The sequence below is a fragment of the Zonotrichia leucophrys genome, chromosome 7 (genome assembly GCF_028769735.1).
Source record: "Zonotrichia leucophrys gambelii isolate GWCS_2022_RI chromosome 7, RI_Zleu_2.0, whole genome shotgun sequence".
Taxonomy (NCBI): Eukaryota; Metazoa; Chordata; class Aves; order Passeriformes; family Passerellidae; genus Zonotrichia; species Zonotrichia leucophrys.
In genome coordinates, this window is record NC_088177.1 from 23,487,655 (window position 1) to 23,510,277 (window position 22,623).

A 22,623-nucleotide genomic window follows, 5' to 3' on the forward strand; every position below is an offset into this window, starting at 1 on the left:
TAATGGAAACCCTGTGCTATGCCATCAGAGCTCCACTCCTTGATCAATAGTTATTTACTTCTGAGAGGTCAGAGCGTGGCTAATATAGCTGAATAATTTTATTGATAGATAACATAACAATGAAAAATAAAGTTTAAAATAGAAGATGAATGAATTCAGCACTTTCTTTGGGGATGAATATTATTATTTGAAGATTTTAATAGCTGGTGGAGTGATGAAAGGGCAGACAACAAAAGCTTTGAATAATTGTTCCAGGACTATAATCAGACTTCCATTATTGACCTCTGCTAATATTCTACTGTAACTGTCTGCTAAATTGGTTCCTTGGGGCTTGAAATATACAGTGATGTTATGAGTTCCTATTGTAAATTGCCACACAGAAAAGTAGCAAGTCTCTGAAATAGTGCTGGCCCTAGTTTGATCAATACTCAATTCTAAGCAGTGCAAGAGGCAACTGTTGCCATAGAAACATTGATGTCACCGAGGTTGAACAGAGGCCCTTACAACAAATCATTTCCTTTGAGCAGTTGTAATTGACTATATGTACAGTTTGCTGTCACCTGAGACTATTTACATCAAGCCAGTAACTGAGCTGCATTAGTTATTCTGGGAGTAAGAGGGTTAGCTCTTCTTTTTGTGACCTTACAAATACCTAGGAGGATATTGCCATGGCAACCAGAGATGTAACAGGATGAACATTAAGGTAGCTACATAATGCAGTGGCATTCTTTTGGAATATGACGGGTAGTTTTAATAAACTTTATCTAGCCATTACATAATATAAACCTCACATTGGATATATCTCTGTCACAACTTTTGGCTTTTAGAAATGTTACCTTTGGCATAGGTAAAATCAAGAATCTTTGAAACTGACTACTGAACTGTGATGCTGCCTATTTTGTACTGAGATGTTACAGAAACACAGTTTTACAGGACTAGGCCATGAGTCTGGGATGGAGGGCATTTTTTTACTTTCAGATATACTGGTGCATGTTGATCTGCAGGTAGTGCTTGTTTCAGAATTTGTCTCAGTTATTAAGGTCCATTTCTCAGTTAGATAGGTATTACTTACATGTGTTTTTGAAATACAAAGTCAGTCAGGTGCTTAAATACCTTTGAGTTCAGATGTCATAGTATTTTACTTCAGTGGAGGTTTTAAAGTAGGTACTGTATGAGCTCCTTTAGTACGTCCCCCATGACATGTGCCTTTGTTCTCTGAATGGATCCTCTGGAGCCAGTGGAACATCATCATGCCCTGCATTGATGTGTCATTCCATGGAAGGGTCAGATTGGGTTTTAAAGCACCTTCAGTGTCCAACAGCCTCCAAGCACTTTAAAGAAAAAAACTCATACCTAATTTAGAAGCTTTAAATGCAAATCTATTATGTGGCCATGAAAGTACTTTAAAAAGGATTGGTATCTGATGTGATAACATAATTACAAACCTGCTGCATTCTGTAGTGTAAATATAAATGCAGTCAGCTGTCAGTCACATAGACCAACATTCTCTGATGTATCAATAATTAAAATACTTTGCAAATACACTACAAGCTGCCAAATTTCAGATATAAATAGCTAGCCTTCAAATGCCTAAAATTGCAGGTATATACACTGTTGCCCTTCTTTACGCTGCAAAATTAATGTTATTATTTGTTCTCATGGTATGATATATAGACTTAATGGCCTATGCTATAACTATTGAGGAAAAAGATTGTTATTTGGGTTTTTAAAATAGAATGAAATCCCATATCACTTCTTTCACAAAATGCCATTTGCATATGTGAGCTCCTTCTTATGATAATGCATGGTTGACTCATGGAAATTCATGGGCACAAGAGATGGAGTCCTCCAAGACCTTTCTAAAAAACCAGCAGGAACAATGCAGCACTCAAGACCTGTTTTAAAAAGTAACACTTACATAAATAGGATCTATAAAAAAGAAGGTTGTTTTCGTTTTCTGGGACATATCTATCTGATGAGAAGGAAGTCTCCTTTACCTACCCAGTGAGCATTTCAGGCTTTCTTGGATCTTTTTCTGAAATTAGTGCTTGCTTTTATGGACAAAATCCAGGGGAATTTCACCACTGGTACAGCAATTTTTATACTGGAAGGGTTCAGAAAGATTTTAGGCCACAAGTACTGTCTGTGTGTCCAGGTGAAGTATTGTGACACTTTCTGTTATTTAGAAATACACTTCGTGGGAATGTATTTTTGAAATGCAATATGAAATCACAGCTGTGTAATATACAGTACATAATAGTAGCTGAAAACAAAGTATATGCTGACATTTTGATTTAGATACAATAAAATGAATTTACAGGGAAGAACTGAGAATGCTGCATTCTTTTCTTCCTTCAGTTTCAAGCATAGGCTTCTTTCCTTACCTACCCATCTTTTTTCCTAAGGAAGGCTGTATAACTTTAAAGAGAAAAATCTTTAATGCTATATCATTTTTCTGATCTTGTCACATAGGTGACTGAAAAAGAACATTACCCTGTTGATACATTTAAATAATCCTCCACTAGAACCCAAATACAAGCATGTTTTTAGAATCCAGAGACTGTACAGATGAAGGTCTGGTGGTGACTGTTCTCATTTTTGTTTTGGGTGGCAATGTCAGCTGTTACTTGTTTCTGGTCTAGTTCACATTTTAGGTCTAGCACACTATTTTGTGATTTTGGTTTGCTTCCACTGTGGAAGTTGCTGATAGCATGCAAATGGCCTGCTGCTTGCTTAGATGAGTCTGCCCTTCCTGAAGTGCTCATGAGTGGTTTTAATTCTGAGGAAAAAACTCACATAAAAATGATAGATGAGATTGGGTTGGCATTTGAGATGTCAGTATTAGTCAAACTAATACAGTGGAAATATTTGAATTCTGAAAAACATTGCCAAAATGTGAACTATAAACATTGTCACAGAAGCATCAAACACAAAGGAATTGAGAAAACTGTTTATCTAACAGTCACTATTTTGGTAACTGAAAACCTGCCAATCCTCTGTGTAGTCAGAGCAACATTATCAGTGCAGACATGTTAAAAATATGTGGTGCTGAGAGGCAGGGAGAGCACTGGACATGAAAAAGCAGCATCACAAGTACAAAAGGGCTGAGATTCTGCTGTTGTTACAGATATCCCTGTACCCTTCATGATTCAGTGACAGAGAAATGCAGATACAGCACCAATAGCCTCTCCAATGAAGCGCAGGGTTTGGGACAGGAAGAGGTTTTTTGTACTTCAAATGTGCTAATGCAGACCAGGACTGTGAGCTGAGAGTGCAGTATAGCCAAGGGATGCCTCTTGGAGCTTGATGAGCTCTACAAATGTGTGTGTGAAATCCTCACAGAAAGTCTCAGGTTGCCAGTAGTCTTTGGCGAGCAGTGGATATAAACTTTCCGTGACCCACAGAGACAGCTATGCTCAGAGAGAGCCCTGAGGAGGTTGAAACTGAGGGTAGGATTCTCAGGAGATGGAGGCCTAGAGAAGGAGAGCTAAGTTCCCAAACTGTATCTTACAGTCTGTGTAATGAATTCCCACAGGCTGATTAAGACGAACCCAAACCAAAACTTGATCAGCACTGTGCCCTCTGTTTTGGAACAGGAAATTGGCAGATCAGTTTTGTGACCCTCCTTATCATGTCCCTTTTTGCAATGGACACGGTTCATTGCAACAGCTATTTCTAACTGGCTGCTCTGCTAATTGCTGCAAGTATAATGCATTCAACCAAAAATTTTGTCTTTAACAACTTCTGGAAGTGCAAATGTCTCGTGGAAAGAAATGAAATTGTTTTCCAAATGTGAATGCTATAGAAAATCAGTAAGGAATTCTTTCTTGGCCCAGGGTATCTTTTATGGCCTGTAATTCTGAAAACTGCTGTTCCCTCTCCTTTTCCATCCCATTCTCTCCCCTTGAGTAACTTTTCTGAATTCAGCATCAATTACTCTTGATCAACATTGCTATTAAGTCAAGTAAGAATCAGCCCCATTGTCTTAAGTGGAATTTTCCTTTCCTTATCCTTCCTGGTACTGCTGTTTCATTTTAATTTTGATTTGTCTGTCAGAAATACAGTCAATCAGACCTCTGGCATTACTATATTTATGATCTTAGTTACAACACAAGCTACTACATATTTTGTCTTAGTGAGAAAAAAAAAGTGGTTAGGAAGACCAATTTCTTCTGTTAAGGATCTCATAAAAATGTCCATATCCTGGAGAGGCAATCAGCCTTAAACTTCTTTACTAATATTGGCCAAGTATATGCAGATCTCTTGATTTCCATGATTTTTTAAAATGTTTTTGTTGGTTAGTTTTGCCTTTTTTTTTTCCCTCAGAAAATCTTTTCTATTCTGACAACAGCTGCCCCCCCAAAAAAAAAGGTTTTGAGAAATCTGGAAAAAGATCTAAATTGCATGTTAAATATCTACTAAATGTATTAGTTACCCCCCGGAGGGCTAGACATGACTAATTGTGTACAGCATGTCATTAGCTATGGCTGCGTGTTTTATGCGAGAGACTCCTCTTTGAATGGCTTCAGGCGTGGAAATAGGTTTGATCTCTAAACTGTGCAGCTGTGGTAGCAGTAATCCTTAGTGTATCTCCAGAGCTATTGGCTGGCATGGTTTATTTGGCCTATATGGGGTAGGTGTGTGTGCCAGTAAAAAGCAGAATTTGGTTGGTATAACCTGGGATCAGCTTCCAGTACATACAGTGATGTAGCTTGCTTGTAGTCCTATGATGATAAAACACTTTGGTGAGGGGTTCATCTATGCTTCCATCTATGGTTAGAAACTCTGGTGTCATGATTTATCCTGTGATTTTATGCTAGTTCCTCAGGGAATCCACTATCTCTGATGTCAGCAGGCACTTTTACCAACTTGCTGTTAGCAATTTCCTGCTGTGATAGACTGGGTGTGGTATTGCCTGAACTCATGGGAGTGTTGCAGAGATCTGTTCCATTTAATTATGGTATTTCCACCAGAATCAAGAGGATTTCCAATTCTCTTTCTTTATGCCAAGGACTTTGTTTGGCTGAGGTCCCTTTGAAGTTCTAGCTATTTCCTCCTCAGGATGAGTCTCTGGGGCTTGGCTGAGAAGTCTCCACATCCTGGTAACTATTTCCTCTCTCCACTCTCTTTAGTCAGGTGTAAGACTGCTAAATGCCCTTTTCTGAGGCTTCAGTTAAGACATAATGGGACTGGAAAAATGAAAGGCTTTCCCATAGGACAGTACATAGGATAGTACAAAGGACAGTACCCCAAACTTAAGAGAAAACTGAGGGGTGAGTGAGTGTTAAACATTAAGAGTTCTTTGTATGGGTTACAAGTAGAAAGCTAGCTCTTGATAAATTAAACAGTTGTCTTTTTGGTATGAGAAAAGAAAAATCTCTTGCAGAATTACTAGTCTTCTTCCTCCACTCTTCCTTAACATTTTATTTTCCATTGATAAAGGTTTGGTATTAGCAGTTGTCATAGATGTATATTTAGAAGGGCAGATCTGCAGTGGTACACAAGACTGCCATCTAGCTGGCTGTCACTGGTGGATGGGTGTCCATAGTTAATGCCTGGAGATTGTCTGTGCCTGGGAAACTGAGAGAGGATGCTGTTCTTGCTGAGAAAGCTCTGCCAGCACAATAATCTGATTTAATACTGTCTTACTGCATGCTAAAGACCTCTTATTGCATGCTAAAATGCCCATGGGCTTTTCCATGATTGATTCTTTCATTACTGTGACCCTGATAGTCAGGGTCTAGTTTTCTCTTCCAGTTTTCTGGAGAAGATGTATGTTTCTCTGCCCTCACAATACAATGGACAGAGGAGGAAGACAAATCTTTCATGGCCTAGATGTTGAGAAAAGTTTCTGTAGGGGTTCTTGGCGCTGTGTCATTTGCCTGGGCTGTGCCTTTCAAAAGTAGAGATGCTCTGTGTGTCCATTTCTAGGATGCCAAGCCATGACTCCTGTAGGTGCTCTCACACATTTTTATGAGGGAAGCAGTGAGTCTCATCAATCCCTGCTGTACTGAGACCAAAAGGATGGGCACAAGCAGAGAAGAGATGATGTCCTGCATCTCACAGCCTCGGTCAGGCACTCTGGTTCCCATCCCTGCCTGCTGGGCATAGCCCAGCATTTCTGTCCTAGTGCCTCCCCTCAGTCTGTACTGTTTCCTGAGCCCTTGGTCACACTGTCTGACAGCAGCAGAGAGCGTGGGCATTGTCAGGGGTTTTACAGAAGGAACTTGTGACAGCTATGATGGATTAATAAGTTGTCAAAAAGCAAGAATCAGGTGGGGACATGAGGGCAATAATGGGAATAGTTTCAGACTACCTTGCAGGCCTGGGGCTGCCTGGCTCTTTAGGACTATGAGAAAAGCTGGGTTTAGCTGTCCACAGCACAACATCCCAGTTTTGGAGCAAAACTGGCCAGCTGGCATCTACACACTGGCTGTCTAATGCAGAGGTAATTTCTTTGGTCTTTAGTGAGGTATGTCCTACACCAAACCAAGAAATCCAATGGCAAAATACCCAATTTCAGCCAGTATTTTTATTTATTTTTAAAGCACCTTATCACACCATTTCCTTTATCTCTTTATCAAGGCATTTTAGGAGTCCATTTTCCCACCACTGGCGATGCTATTTTCACAGTATTTTTTGTTCTCAAAGAATTTACTTGACATTCTACATTTGGGTAACTTTCAGTGAATCCTCTCTGCTAATGACAAATATAAGTACGTTTTATATAAAGAGTACTAAGCATTTTAATTGGCACCATCGTTTTAATGAGTTAACTTTCTTCTCCAGTGCTCCAGTATAAACTGCTGTCTGGTAATGGATGATAAATTAATCTTCATTTTCAAATTCCTTTCATATAGTTAATTTGTAATTTTATTTTATTTTAGTGTGCAAATCTCTGACTATGCTATCCTTTTACCATGGCTATATAACAATCTTACGTACATATTTGTGAACCTGTCTGTTCTCAAAATAGGAAAAGCTGACCTCAAAACAGTATGAGTTATGGATTTCTTTTTGTGGCAATACATGATTGACTTTACCCAGGGTGTAGGAAGAAAGTGTAACAGAAGCCATAATGAAAAAAATTCACCCCATTTGTCCTTCATGCAGACAAGTGTGGAAATCATATAGTAATATATATTGCATCTACCTTGATATCAATGTAAGATTATTAGTGGGTAATAATATTAAAGTTCATCATGATTAACATAATTAAGAAGCATTCAGAAAGCAATAAAGATTTTTCTGTGTTACTGGAAATGCTTTTAGATGCCATTATGGTCTCCACCATTGTGTATCTCATTTTTAAGACTGTTCTTTCCTTTATCTGGAAGCTTCCTTCCGGTGCAAAAAGTGGAGATGGACTGGACAGTTCATCTGACATAATATACCTCTGGGCCAGAATACTTATGCAGAGGAAGGAACTTGCTCACTTAAGAAAGTGGTGGGGTATGCTGCCTCTTTCCTGGACATGCTTACACTGTTATTAAATAGCATAAATAATAATAATAAAATATTAATAGCAAATTATACTTAGCACTTACATATGCAATTTATTACCAAAAGGTGGAGTTAGGCCTTATTTGGTAAGTACAGTAGACGATTTTCTCAGCATTTAAGTTTTATTCTTTCAAGAATAAGACTGGCCTATTCCTGTAATTTAAAAATTACCTCCAAAGACCAAAACAAGGGAATTAGAAGAGATTCCATGTTTGTCAGTTAATCTGATGATGTCTGGAGTGGCCCCATGGATGCTATAGGGAAAATATGCAAAATGCTACTGCCGCTGTGAGAAAAGAACTTCAGAGAGTAGGCTTGTGAAAGTCTATGTCAGAAGGCAGAGTTGGTCTAGGTTAAATTCAGCTTTCTGTCTCTTTAGTTTATTGTAGAGAGATTTTGGGTTATGGAGATTGAATATGAACTATCACTAAAGAGATTGACTTTAGTTAGGAGAATGATGGTCTTGCATTAGTGGTGGAAAGAGCAAAGTAAACCTGTTGTAAGGACAGTATTGAAGAGTAGTAGAAGAAATGTTCTAGCAAGATTGAGAAAGCTCTGTGGATGTCTTGAAGCACTTGTGCAGCTCTTTCTGTTTGTTGATATCTACAGAGAACACAATGGTCTTTTTTCTTGAGTATATTTTCTTGCTGCCGTCTTCATCCCTTCCACCAATTCTGCAACTCTGATGCAATTCTGAAAACCTCCTGTTTAATCAGTCCTGGGAAAACTGGACAGCTGTGCATTCCAGGCATTAAAATATTGCACTGTCAATCTGTTTTGGTGTTGTGTTTCAATTCAGACCAGCCACAACAATAGTTTACTTTTGGACATTTTATGAAAAGTTACATGTTAAGAAGCACGGTTGAACCTGCTTGGTAATAAATGATGTTCATTAGATGCAGGTATGTTTGTACAAAGCGAACTCTGTTCTTTCCGAGATTAAAATGGGATATGCTGCTTTGCTTTAGAGAGCCTGACTGATGTGGAGTAAAGCTTAACACATACCTAATTACAAAGCAGACTTCCCCTTTCTGAGATTCAGAGGCATTAATTAAAGAAAGAAATTTATTACAACCCGCTCCATTATCTCCAGTCACCTTTACACAGATGAAGACTAAATTATCTCTCTTTCTAACAGAGTATGCACACAGAACTATGGCACTTTGGCAGAGGCTTTCTACATTATGTAGGTGGGCAAAACTGGATTTAAGAGAGACAGTCCTCTTGCTAGATCTACTTTGTAAATCATTTTTCTTCTCTGTCTACTCCCTGTTTCTGAGAAGTGAGTATGAACCCATGAGTTAACACCTTTTTTAGAAGAGTATTGGCTCCTGGTCAAGCATCCTGGCAGGAAAACTCAGAGCAGATGCCATACTTGTGCAACTGGCACTGGCACCAGGCTCAGGTTGAAGGCTGTCCAACACATTGTGTGTGTGGCACAGGTGTTGGAAGCTGATGCCTTTGAACTCTTTGAATGCTGTCTCATTCCAATCTGCCTTGCATCACTATGCCCTGTTAGAGGGATTACTTTGCTCTCCAGATGAGAAGGACAGCAAAGAAAAAGTCTACTAATTCCAGATATGAGGGCTAGTTTCATGGGTTTGTATGATGAATTGACAGTAGCTCCACACCAGAAACAAGAGTCATTCCTAGGAAAGAAATGTACTGAACATCTCCCAGGTTGCCACAGAGCAATTCAGAGCAGGAAAAGAACAAGAAGAAAAGGCAGTCTCACAATATGAATAGTATCTAGAAGAAAGTCATTTGCTACTGGAGTGAAAAAAAAAAATTAAAGTGTAAAGGTTTGTCAAACATCAGAAAATTTCTTGCCCCCCTCACAGAGAGAGACTGCTGGCAAAGGGAACTGCCTGGGTCCTTTCCAACTGAGAATATTCTGTTATTCTGTGTATGTGACATGGTATTGTCTCTAGGGGTAGGTCTAGCTCCCTTCTCTTTGCTTAGGCAGAGACGTCCAGAAATGCGCCCCTGGTTTGTGACTCATATACACTCATATGTCTGCTGGGAGCAAAGGAAACAGGCTTCTTTCAGATGGGCTTCTTCATATTCTTGAATTCCTTCCTCAAGAGGGTCACATGCCATATTGTTGCAAACAGGTAAAGATATTATAAAGAAAAACCTCATAAAATCAGGCCTTGCTCTGCTAAATTACCAGCTAGCCTTTAAGTTCCCATAAGAAAGAATCAAAGGAATGAGAAGCAGTTAACACAACAAGCTATTCTAATAAAAAAATAGGTTGCACCTGTAATAACAAAAGATGTGTCCCATGAGAATCCAAAAAGAGAAATGTAGACACCTGGGTAAAAGAGAGAGTCTTAGCACCTACCACAAAACACCTTTAAACCAATGAATTGAGTGGCAAGAAAACTACTAGCCAATTGGAGTTGAACAAGAGGTATGTGAAAACTGTTTAAAATAAGTTATGTGAATAAAGAATTGGCTTTTTCTGCACGAAGAAACTGAGTACTGTCTGCTCTACTGCAACACCATATCCCTTCTCAGCAGCAGCTCACAGCTATCATCCTCCCTATGCAAGTCTTTGGCTTCGCTGTTTTAGGCTTCCTTTTGCTATTTAACTCTAATCTGGTGACAGTCCTAGCTTCATCTGTGTCTCTGCTGGGACACCTGGGTACAGCAGATCTTAGAAATCATGGCTTTGGAGCACATTATTGAAAGGATGAACCCATGTGTTGGTAGCTAAATAAAAAAAAAAAAAAGGCATTGCTGCATCCCTGGCCCAGATAGCAACTGAAGATAACTCCTGCTGGTACAGTAGAAGCAGCTTTTACTACCTCTCTCTAAATTTAGCTATGTTGTCTCAGCTGTAAGGCCTTTGAAACAGCACTGGAGACTGGAGGTAGTGTTCTGTAGGTGCACAGTTTGTGGTGATTGGGAGTGGGGCTGTGGCTGAGCCTCATCCCCAATGGGTGCAGCTGTGCAGGGCAGGTGAGCAGCATTGGAGGTAACAAGCCAGGGAGTGCCCAGGGGCACTGACCAACCACCACAGGGAGCAGAGGGCACTCAGGTGCAGTGCGTGAGCCATGAGGGGCACACAGGTGCAGTGCGTGAGCCATGAGGGGCACACAGGTGCAGTGCATGAGCCATGAGGGGCACACAGGTGCAGTGCATGAGCCATGAGGGGCACACAGGTGCAGTGCATGAGCCATGAGGGGCACTCAGGTGCAGTGCATCAACATGAGGGTATAAAAGGTTGGGCTAAAGAACAAGAAGGGCAGACACTTGCAGCCTTCTGAAGTGATATGGTGTTATTCTCTATGGGCTGATGCCTGAAGCCTTCTGATAAGGTAAGGTGTTGTTCTGTGTGGGTTGAAGCCCTCTGATATTGTTATGGTGATATCTGTGTATTGTGGTTGTCTGAACTGTGACATAGTCTGTGACAGAGCATTAAAACAATTAGGCCACAAAATTTTTGGGGATTGGTGCTGGGTTTGAAATTATCATTATGTAGAGTGTGTAGGTGGGCAACTTGCAGCCTGGGTCCAGAGTTTGTAAATGCTTCACACAGCTGCCCCTAATTCCTGCAAAAGGCAAACAGTATTTATCACCTAATGAGGAGGGACTTTAGGGTGGATCTTTCTGCACCAATATTTGCTGTGATGAATAGCAGATTGAATGTAGGCATATGAAGGTGCTCTCTCTATTGGAGAGCACTCAAGTTATCGGTGTTAGAGGGAGCTTGCTTTATTAGCTTGTTCCTAGTTCATCTAATGAATTTTCAACTTTCAGGAGTCCTCCATACATTTATTTCTCACTGAAGGGCAAGGAGAATAGTTTTTAAAATCACAGGAGAAGTAAATAATTCTGAGCAGTGTTGAACCCTGCTGCCTAGCCTTGTGCTTTATAGATAATTGTTCATTGATCTGTCTGGTGGGAAAGAACTTCTGGAACTCATATCAACATCCTGTTGGTTCTGGGAGATGGGACTATTTCCCTGTCTCGCTCTTCTCCTAAACTGTATATTTTTTTAGATTTTTGTTTTGAAAGAGTGCCAAATAACAGGCTAAATAGGTCAAAGTCTGTAGGAGAGGAGGAACGTGTATGGAAACTTAAAACAGGCTCGGTGCTGAGGTAAAGACCTTTTGGGAAAAGAAAATGCATCTTGCAGTTTCTTTTCAGCTCCAGCATGTTTAAGATGGGTGACTGATGGCATAATTAATGAGTAGGCAGAATTACTGTGCTAATGTGTTGGCATTTTGTGCAAGTGTGCAGTGATATATTGGAGAAGTGTACAGTACCTGAAACCAGACAATTGTATTAACCTTAGGTAAGTTTCTTTTCCAGACAGAGCTTTCCTCCTCTTCCAAAAGACAATGTTGTCTTCTTGCTTTGTGCTCAGTAGGACACTATTTTTACCATTCTTTGTAACTGAGAGGATAAGTAGGAGACCCAAGAGCTTTGTCTAATCATTTAGCTAATGATCCTGCTCTGTGATATCTGTTCAGGTGTTTAATTCACTTTAGATTGCTATTCTGATAGTCCTCTCTGGCTGTTGGTTTTGATAGGACTGACTTCTATATGCTGTATCCCCTGAAAAAGGAAGGGGGCAGTTCAGCTATGAATTACTAACAGTGTCTTCTTTTAGATTTGTGCCTCAATGTTAACATTCAAACCAAATATTAAGCTTTATTTTCTATTATTGTGCCTTTGACTGTGACCTGTCTGTTTTGTGGGTCAAAATATTTAAACCTCCAGAGTTCATAGCGTGACAGCATAACAAGCATTAGTAGGCATGGAGGAATTATTGGTGCTCTGTGTAGTAATCACACCCTGTCTGGGTAACCAGGCAGGAAACAAGCCCAAAAACCATTCCACCCTGAAGTGTTTAAAAACATGGCTCTATAATATGCTGGAGAGCTTGCAGGGTACAGCTGTTAGAAGAGACAGATTAACCTGTGGGCAGGTGCAGGGGCTGCGCTTCATTATATTGTTCCAAAGCCAAGGGAGAGAATCTCCTGCCCTTGTTGCTTTGGTGCTGTGTTCTTGTGTATTTGAATGTGTGGGGCCAGACTCTTAGCCAGAAATTTAGAGTGCTTTAATGTGCAGCACTTGATATAGCTTGGTGCTTCAGACTGCAAGGTTTAAAATATCTTCTGCCACATCACCACCTATATTTTTCTCCAGTATCTAAACACGTTATTTTGGTGTTTATTAACTGCCAGTTGTTGAAACAGAGTAGGATATTCTGAGGAAGTGTTATGATGTGCTCATTTATTATGTTCCTCTGAAAATTTTTAGTAAAGAGAAAACCAAATCAAAATAGCTAGACAAGCATGAATGGAAGACTCCCAAGATCCCCATTTCACCTCTCACGGAAAAGTCATTAAAGTTGTGGCTAGTCAGCAAATCCAAAATGTAGCACCTGTTTGCCAGATAAAAGCCAGGTGCGCTGCATGTATATTCTTTAAGCCATCTGCAATTTGCATTCTGTGTGCGGTACCATTGTTCAAGTTGCTTTGCTTAAGGTGTTTTGAGATATTATGTTTTTATCAAAGATGAAAGATTGATGCAATAGAGTGAAACCTGTAGTAAGATTTTGTGACATCAGTATCTTGAAATAACAAGGTTATATGGGGGTTGAATTTTTGAATGTTTTCATTATAGTCATTTCAGTGACCCAACTTAATGTTTTTGATCTGAAAATGTATTTCACCTCAATTTATTTCTTCATTGGCTTTGATTAGAACATGAATTACTGAAGTGAAATTAATTCTTCTTAGTTTTAGCTCAAAATATTTTTAAAAAGACAAGTTTCCTGGGCAAGCTAGTCTTTTTAATGTGCTCAGGACATTCCTGTGATGGAGTTCATTTTGATATTGTTTCTCTTCCCTTCAAACAGAGCTGGAATGTAAAACTACTTTCTCTTTTCCTGAAAATTATTGTCCTCTGAAGTGTCTGCAATTCTGAAACTGAAGTCACAGAAAATCTTTCTTGTCTGTGTTCAATCTACTGGTATTTTCTGCCATCCTGCCTTTTGTTCATAAATATTGGTTGAAGTCCTACAAGTTTTTTGCAGCCTGCGAGGTGAGATGAGGTTTGCCTTAGTGACAGTGTGAAATGGCATGGGAAGATGGACAGAGAACTTACATCCTAGGCCATTAACAGACAGCAGAAGAGGAGCTGAGTTCAATCTCAGTTTTATACTGGATAGCCCAATACTTGAAATTCCTCATTGTATCTGATATATTCTGAATTCTTTTTCATTAGGCTGTAAAAAGAACTGATTATAAAGGGTCTGTTTTTTGACATTAGTAGATTTTAGGGCTTGATGGACTTAAATCCAGATTTTAGGTTTACTGTGTTTTTACAGTATTTTCTTGTGCAAGTTGCTTGGTTTTGGTATGGCTAATTCTCATACTGTAGAAAAATCAATACTTTTTTATTCTTACCCACCAAGATCAAAAGGGTGATACTCTATTACTTACCTGGTATGTAATATGCAGCCATAGTCTGTCTGGGGTTTAAGGGTGACTGTCAAACTGTAGAAAATTAGCAGAAACTAATATTGCATATTCTGAGTGTTTCCTAGATCCTTCAATTTCACGTGTGTTCTGTGGAAATTCATGTTATGTCAAGAGATGAAGACATAGCTAATGAAATTTCAAGTGATTCAGAGAAATTGCACCACAAATGCAGTAATTGTGATTCTTAGAAATTTCACATGGTCCTGGCTTTTCCTCTTTCTTCCTGGTGCTAAATCATGTTGGACAGCCATAAATCCATTCCTGATACCTACTTTGCATATAAGGAATTCCTAAGTGATTATTGCAGAGCTGTTTGTCAAGAAGGGAAGAAGCAGGTGATCTGCATGCCAGTACATTGGTTCATGTCAGAACTCGGGCATTAAATATGGGCTTGGTGTGTCAGCACCATGAAACATTCAATTTCTTAACAAGTAATGGGCAATTGCTAGAGGTATCTCAGTCACTTTGTGCAGAAGCATAAATTTATGCAAGTTTGACTCTGCCAGCTTAAATGAAAATAAACTACTTTTAAGCATTTTGTCTCCTGAAACTCACCCTATTTTAATTGACAGCAAATCCTTCTAAAAGCTGGTTTTGATGTAGCAATCTTAGTCTATGTCTGCTGTCATTTAATTTTCACAAGGAAATCTCTGAAAAAGCTTTTCTTATTGGAAAGTCAGTTTGTGCTGCGTACAGTTTATTCTTGATCTCCTTGTATAAGCACAGAATAGTAACTTCTGTGATGAAACTGGTGCTTCCTTAGTAAAGATATTTGAGCTAAACAGAAGGGCAAACCAAGGTCACTGGCATTATATATCTACAGTGAGCTTTAAGAAATGAGTCAGACTTACAGATGGAATGATAGTTTGCCTTGTCATGAGAACACACATTTTCAAAAGGTTCCTGCTTTGGAAAAATAAAGTAAAAACCATAAGGAACCACTTAAGGAGGCTGCATAAATAATTTGCCATTTGTGAGCAATATATGCAAAACGATAGGACTGCAAGGACTGTATTTGATGGAAAAGCTTCTAACCATTTAAACTGCCATCCTGGTGTTTATTACGTGAATCACCTCCGGGAGTCTGATAAACACCTGTGATCTGCTGGTAATTCAGGAAAGGAAGCAGCACTCTGCATGACCTGCTTTTTTTTCCTCCCAAGCAGTCGTGGTGTAATAAACAGTGTGCAGTGATTTTGAACATGCAAAGAATATATTTAGACAAGTTGAGGCTACTACTCTTGGTTTAATGCTTAACAAAGCTAGCAGCAGAAAGTGGTTTAGTACCTCTATATGAGGTGCATAGAAGTGGCAGCAAAGAGCAAATGACAATAGGTGATAGTGGTACTTGGAAGGCAATTCAGTCATTTCATTTGTAAAGGAGAGTAAATGGTAAACACCTTAAAGAGAAATAGAGAAAAAGCAGGTGCTCCTTTTAACCTGTGCATTTTAAAAGTTACTACATGACCAGTAAAGTAATAATTTCCCAGAAAGCAATATTTAAATATATCCATCATCATTTACATCTTGGACATGCACTTAAATATTATTGATTATTTGCAATTGTGTGCATCCATGTGTAAGTATATTAAACAAAAAAGTAATAGTATCATGCCGCTGGTTGGGATAAAGTACAAAAATGAAACTGGAGTCCCTAATTACTAGTTGTTTGGGGTTTTTTTAATTAAGAAAACCACAAGCAAATTATAGACATCCAGTTTATAGCATTGCAATCTTACAGGCTTGCTCTCATGAATATGGTAATTTTTTATTTTATGCCCTCTTGAGATGTCTTGTTAAAAACATTTTATTGGTGATCCTAAAATTCAGTAAATTTGAAGCCCTTGGCACCCTGAAGATAGTTAAAGTTCTTCAAAAAATGTCGGCAATAAATATTTGGCAAATATAAAGAATATGCACATTTTTCCCAAGTGGGTGATATATTTTTTTCCCAGTTCTTATACTCAAGTGATGACACTGCAGTTCAGAATATAAGTGTATATTGATATTTTTCTTCCAGAAACTGCATGTGTGGCTTAGAGCGCTTCTCCCACAGAGTTATTTTTGTGCAGACACCTGGAAGTGGTTGCACACTTGCTCCAGCTTGCAGACTAGTTTTGGACAGTCAGGTGTATGTGTGAGCAAGTGGTCTTTATTTGGAGCAATTAAAATTCTAACATTCTCTTCTCTTGACATGCAATTACTAGGGCTCTGCTGTTCCCACTAATTGCTCTTGCTGGGGACATTGGTGAGGAGCCAATGATTTTGATGGGTAGTGGATTATCATTTTTACTCTGCTACCTGAGAAAAAAATCATTTGCAAAATCCCATGTGTAATTAGCAAGACTCATGATTAATTGTCCTGCAAAATTAGCTTCACTGTTGCTTTTATTTTACTGCTTCAAATATTAATTAATGTTAACTCCTTTCCTTCAGTCCTAGCTTTTGAATATTCAACATGGCTTTGAAAAATTAGTCAGGGCTTCTACTTGCATTAACATGCTGGAGCTTTGATTTCTGAATAAGTATTCTGATTTAAAAGATCACACGTGGGTCATAAATAATTTTTATAGGAGGACAAACAAAGCATCAAAGCATCATGGGAAGGCATTCATGCACTAACTGAAAGTAAATTGTTTCAGTAATGATTCATTCCCACTATGCTTTTAGGGAAACATCAGCAAATATGCAAAACACTGCATTGTGTGGGGCAAAACAATTATTTAATGTAGAAATCAATGTATATATTTTCAAAGTAGCAGAGTGAAAGGGGTAAAAATATTGGTGGAGTTTGAGCAATTGCAGTGTCCCTTTTATTTCTAGGAATTACAGGTTCTCAAGTTTTGATGGTCTAGGGTAGAACATGACAATTGTCTGTATGTCAATGCCATCTGCTGTAGTGCTCTCAAAACTCTTATATATTTCCTGCTTACTATGATAGGATCAGAAAGCACAGAAAGGACCTAGTGGTGGATGTTCTTGGGTCACTGGGATGCTGATGAATTGAATTCAGAGTACAGCTCATTAAAACCAGCAGCAAGATGTCCTGATGCCTCAAAGAGCCTTGGATTCTGGTTATTTGTGTCTTCATTGTGCCAGAATGGCTCCCAGAACTCGGAGAGCTTTTTTCCAAGAGCTGCTGGTTCCTCCCAGTACAGCTGTAGCACCACATGTAAAGCACACCAGGATAGGCTGAGTTTTGCCCCTGCATCAAGCCTTGCTTTATTTCTTTGTGTTTTGAGCATGCAGCTAGATGAGTTTCTCCATACTTCAGCAGAAAAGCCCTTGCCCTCCTAGATATTCTTCTCATTATGCAATCATCTCCTCCTAATCTTGCCATAAAACTCCAAGCTGACCCCAGGAGAGAGCAGCAGGGGTAGAGGTGACAGCATGGTTTATTGGGCAGCATACTTGGCTTCCATATCAAACCTAACAGGTGAAGCAAATTTGGGAAATTCGGTCTTACTTGCTCTTTTCATTTAAGTGTACTGTGATTCTGACAGCACATGGTTGATTTTTACTTGCTTTTTTCAGTCGAATGAGTTCTTTTGACTCTTTCTAATATTTGCTTATCTTTATAACTGAAATTAATTTAAAAATCAGATTTGAATCTGACTTTTGTTTCGTAGCATTGTCCACAAATAGTGATTCCAGCTTGTTAAAGAGATTTGTCAGTCTTCACATCTTTTTCTATAACCTTGTCAAATCTCAGCTTTAGAGACTGGCTTCAGTGTAGAAGCCTTTTCTCCCTGTTGATAGGTTAAGAGCTATCCTTCTCTTCTCTTCTCTACATTAAAAAGGCCATTGTAGATGCTAATTTCTGTAGAGGCTCAGAATGTTTTCATAAGTGAGAGAAAACTGAGAAATAAATTCCAATCTGGATTCAAACATCAAGAAAGGTTTCACATTTTCCTTGGAACTTCAGGGACGTTTGAGTAAATAAAAGGATCTGTGGGCCTTCTGCTGTTCATCTGTAATTGCTTAGTCAGACTAAGGTGCAACCATGACTCACATACTTTTCTAATTTCAAGAGAAACATTCATGTATAGTAGTGGTTGCAAAGAAGGAAGCAGGAACATTTTGCAGATGTGCATGTATGGGATGCTTGCTAGAAAAATTCTAATTTTGTCGCTGTCATCTGTTCTTGGAAACCTTTTCTACACGGAAAAGAACTGTCATCTATTGTGATAAGAACCCATGGTTTTTCCTGTGCAATCATAGCTGTAGAGACAATTTTTTTCTGAATTAATAAATAGCCTTTTTTTTTCTCCTAAAAATGACACTTTAAGAAGTGACTTACTGTGTTAAACACTTTCATACCATGGTATGTCCTGCAGCACTCTACCAGAAAGTAACAGGGGGATTTGCATCACCGCTAGTGTCTGGAGGAAGGAGTCTCATTTGGGAATTTAAATAGGAAGTATTTCAGATCTGGTCCTTTCCAAAAATGGTGGCTTTGGTCTACTAAATCAACAGAAATGAATGAAGCAAAAAGGAGAAGCTGAGATACAGAAATTAGGAAGTTTGAGACGTTTCTGTTTCCATAACTACTATATTTACTGGTCAGATATTCCAGGGGCAGAAGGTTTTCCTGCAAAATGGAAACAAAAGAAAGAATAGAGGTCATTTTGTCTTCAAAGTTATAATGCAGCAAGTAGCAGTCTGCTAGCACAGTCTTCCATCCATGAAAGACTTAATAAATCTCCTGCATCAACAGATTACCATGTCGAAGTTTCTAGAATCTACGTGATGCTGTGCCCTTCATTTTCCAGTGATGCCCAGAGAATTTGCAATGTAATTCTACAGGGGCAAGTGGCTTCAGGTTTAGAGTCACAGGCATGCTGGTCATTGTCTGAGATTCTTAACTAGTAGACAAATGTTTGGAGAGACTGAATAACTGATTTTGCAAGGATCCATTTAAATACAGCTGCTTAGAGAAATTAAGGTTTTGCAGAATCTGAGTGTAAAACAAAAGTTATGAAGTTCAAGCCCTCCATATACTTTTACCATTTTCTGAGTGTTTTAAAATCTATATTTGCATATGACATCCATTTCACAGAGTGGGGATTTGCACTGTGGATTATTTTATTTTATTTGAACGTCAGAATCCATCCCTAGTTACTTTTTTTTTTTTATTTGGCATGAGAATTTAGCCTTAATAGCTGTGGATTTGGCTGTGCTGTATAAAAACAGTTTTTTGAGAAGAGAAAGGTAACTTTATGTTTATGGAGCATGGGCAGAGCTCCAGCCAGCACAACGCTGTCTCTGTCTGCTGCATTCCCAACGTCCTGATCAGCCTTTGGGGAGCCTGGATTTCTTTTTTCCACCTATCTTTTCATTTCAGTTTTTTAGTTAGAAAAAAAAAACCCAAGCTAAACTATGGGCAGAGAATACTGGCCTTGTTTTTCCCTTCTAAACAACTATCCTTTTAGCGTTTTCCACGGATTTGCACTCTTTCAGATGCTAGCAACAAATACAAAAGTGGCAAAATTTTCAGTTTAAAAAAAATTACCATTTGACATGTGGGGAAGGACAGACAGGAATGAAAGATTTTTCTTTACCTCTTTGGAATCAAATCCATCTTCCTCCTTAAAATTGGCCTTCACCAGGAGGCTAAAATACTCTGAAGGTTAGCTACAGCTTTATCTGCTGTTGTGGTGGTATTTACTGGATGATGAATATATTAGTTAAAATTCAAATTGATTATATAGAGGGGTAATGTTGATACCATATTTACTGCTTTAGTGTAGTCCAATCATTAATGTGGGAAGAGTGGTAAGAAAATAACTTAAAGGTGACACTGTCTGAAATGCAGGAAATGAACAGTGCTTTATAAATAATATATTTATCCTATTATGTTAGTTTTTCAAAATAAGTTTAGACTTAAGTGTAATGTTTGATCAGTAGGTGCATCTATACTAGCGTATTATTAGTCTGTTTGGTCACATCTTGAAATATGTTCTTCATGTTTGTGGTTGCCAAAGTAAATAGAAATCAATGAAAGTAGCAAAAGTGCTGAAGTCATTTCAATAAGTGAAGTGCACATTAATTTAAATTTCACACTTGACATTGTTACAGACTAATCATAGAAAATAAGGCATTGACTTCTAAATATGTTCCAAGCCAAGGAGGAATCCTGCAACTTTGTTTTCAAAGTGGCATTGACATTAGAGGGAAAGACCTCTCACTGCAGCAGTTTAGGCAGATGGTAATGATATGGTAAACTTTCTCAAAAGCCTGAACTCCATTCATATGGGTGACATAAGCTTGAGGAGTTAGCAAGCAAACAATATTCAGGCGCTGGGCCTGAACATGTTCTAAAACATCAAAAAGCTCTTCCTGCTGTTTTCAAACATCTAAAAATATGTGTGAAGCCTGCTCACAATTTAATGGGAGATATACAGAGAGCTGGGGGTGGTTATACAGGAAATTAGAAAAGCTTCATCTCATCAGAGTGAAATAAATATGCCAGTGTATAAGAAAAGTAATTGGAGGGGTGTGTCAGTTCTGTTGATGTCAAGCAGGTGTTCATAAATTAGAATAAACATTTATAATTGATATTAGTGATAAGAAAGTATTTTAAATTATGCTAAAGAGTGATACCTGACTTGCCTCTTTCTCTCTTTTAAAAAAAAGTTTTGGGAAATGCAATTCTCCTGTTATCTTACCCAGGGTAGACTGATCCTCTACTCACTTGCTTTTCTGTGAAGTATCCAAATAACATTGCATTATGCAGCATGCAGTGCAAGTAACTTGAAAGACTGCACTGCAGTTGCAGTAAATAGCTATGCTCCTAGATAATGGAAGGCAGGTAGGTGACCTTGAATTAGTATTTGCTGTTTGATAGGTGCAAGGATACTGCCTCACTTCTCTTTGTTGTCTAATCAGTTCCTTAGTAATGGAGAACTCCCATTTATGGAGACTATATGTACCTCATTCTTCCCACCTTGAGAACATCCTCTGTTCCTTAGAATATTCAGGAGAATCCAGAATTGCTTAGCACCCATGACATACCACACAGATGCCTTCCTGTCAACCCTTTTTGAAGAGTTATCTTTGCTTGGACTGGCTCCTAATGCAAGACTCTGGCACTGTTTAGTTCACTGTTAATAAAATGCTAATGATTGTTGTGAAAATCTTTTTTGATCTGGTATACGAATCAGGACTGACAGTTTAAATATTAATCTTGTGGTTTGTACACAATATATTTAAGAGCAATGGCATTTTTTGCTGTTACAATCTCTCACTTAAAACAGGAAGAAACCAGCCATAGTGGTAAGAAGGACCTAAGTCTGAGATTATGGTGTACATATGAATGCAATACTAGCATTTACTCAAATCTTTAATAATGATACAGTACTTTCTGATCAAAAGGAAGAAGACTGTAAAAATGTCCGTGCTGTTTAAATGCCCTACTGTATCACAGTCCTGTGGCCTAGTTTTTCACTAGATTCCAGTGTAAATTGGATAAATTATAAGGATATCAATATGGAGACCAAATCTCGTTGAGAATTTGGCCTTTAATCTAGTTTTATGTGTCTGCTTAACATTACTATTGGGTTTTGGGTTGATCATTTAGGTGGGGTTTTTTTTCCCTGTAACAAAAACATTCAACAGAAATTTTGACTTTGTGTTTACATCCTTTGTGAACTTAAATTTGTGTATAAAACTGTCAGAGCAACTGAGCTAGTGATTGTTTTATCTTTTCTTAGTATAGCTTGAAGGTACTGTTCAGTAACTTTACAGTTTACAAACCTGTCCAGTTCTGATATAAAATGGCAGTAAAACAGAGTTCTCTTGGAAGAGTTCAGACAATATTTATAATACAAATCACATTCCTAAAACAAGTTATTACTCAGAACTCTCCTAATAAATGAAACAGTTGGGAAGGTGATATACTAAAGGGCTTAAGTCAGTGCAAGGTGGTGGTTTGCCTTCCTTTTTGACAAATATGCCTTTGGGGAAATAAAGTAGATTGCAAATTATGAAAAATATTTAAGTTTCTCATATATTTTAAAAATCCCACCTTTTTTTCTCATTAAATTCTTGTTAGTTCTTTCTTTTTCCTTTAAAATCTTTCAACTAATAGTAAAAAGTGTTTTTACTAGGAAACCCAGAGATGTACCATAGCTGGTTAAAATATTATGCCAAATATGATGATTTGCTGTAAACCTTTCATCAGGTAAGATCTCTGTAGAAAAAAGCAGAAGAGTTCTGCTTTGCCCTTCTGATTAAACTTGTGAACATATTCTGACATTCATGTTGAATCACACTTGAAGCATTGATTGACTCTCTCCATGTTTACATATGTGTATGTATTTGGGGCTCCTGTCCTGCATATCCCTGATTAAATGTTCTGATCTGTTCACTCTGGGATTGAGGAAGAAAAGGAAAGTTGCAATAAGGGTGCTTTGGTCCTCAAGTCCTGACCCTATCCCATTTATCAAGGCGGTGTAAGACTTCAGTGTGAGGCAGTACTTCTGTCCCAAAGTTTGGCTCATGCAAACTAATTTTTTGCACCATGGGTGAGCTTTGAGAGCACGTTGACCTTGTGCAAAGAAGGTTCAATGGTTTCAGTATCCTTAAAATGAAAGTCTGGCATGAAAAGGGGTGATGTGGG

The 22,623-nt window shown here is 38.4% G+C and overlaps 1 long non-coding RNA gene across 1 annotated transcript in view; it reads left to right on the top strand.

Moving 5' to 3' along the window:
- The first annotated feature begins 10,776 nt into the window (after nt 1–10,776).
- Nucleotides 10,777–22,623, top strand: part of LOC135450385 (uncharacterized) — a 32,501-nt gene continuing 20,654 nt past the window's right edge. Inside the window, exon 1 of the long non-coding RNA XR_010441060.1 lies at nt 10,777–10,826. This is a non-coding gene — a long non-coding RNA (uncharacterized LOC135450385). The remainder of the gene's footprint in view (nt 10,827–22,623) is intronic.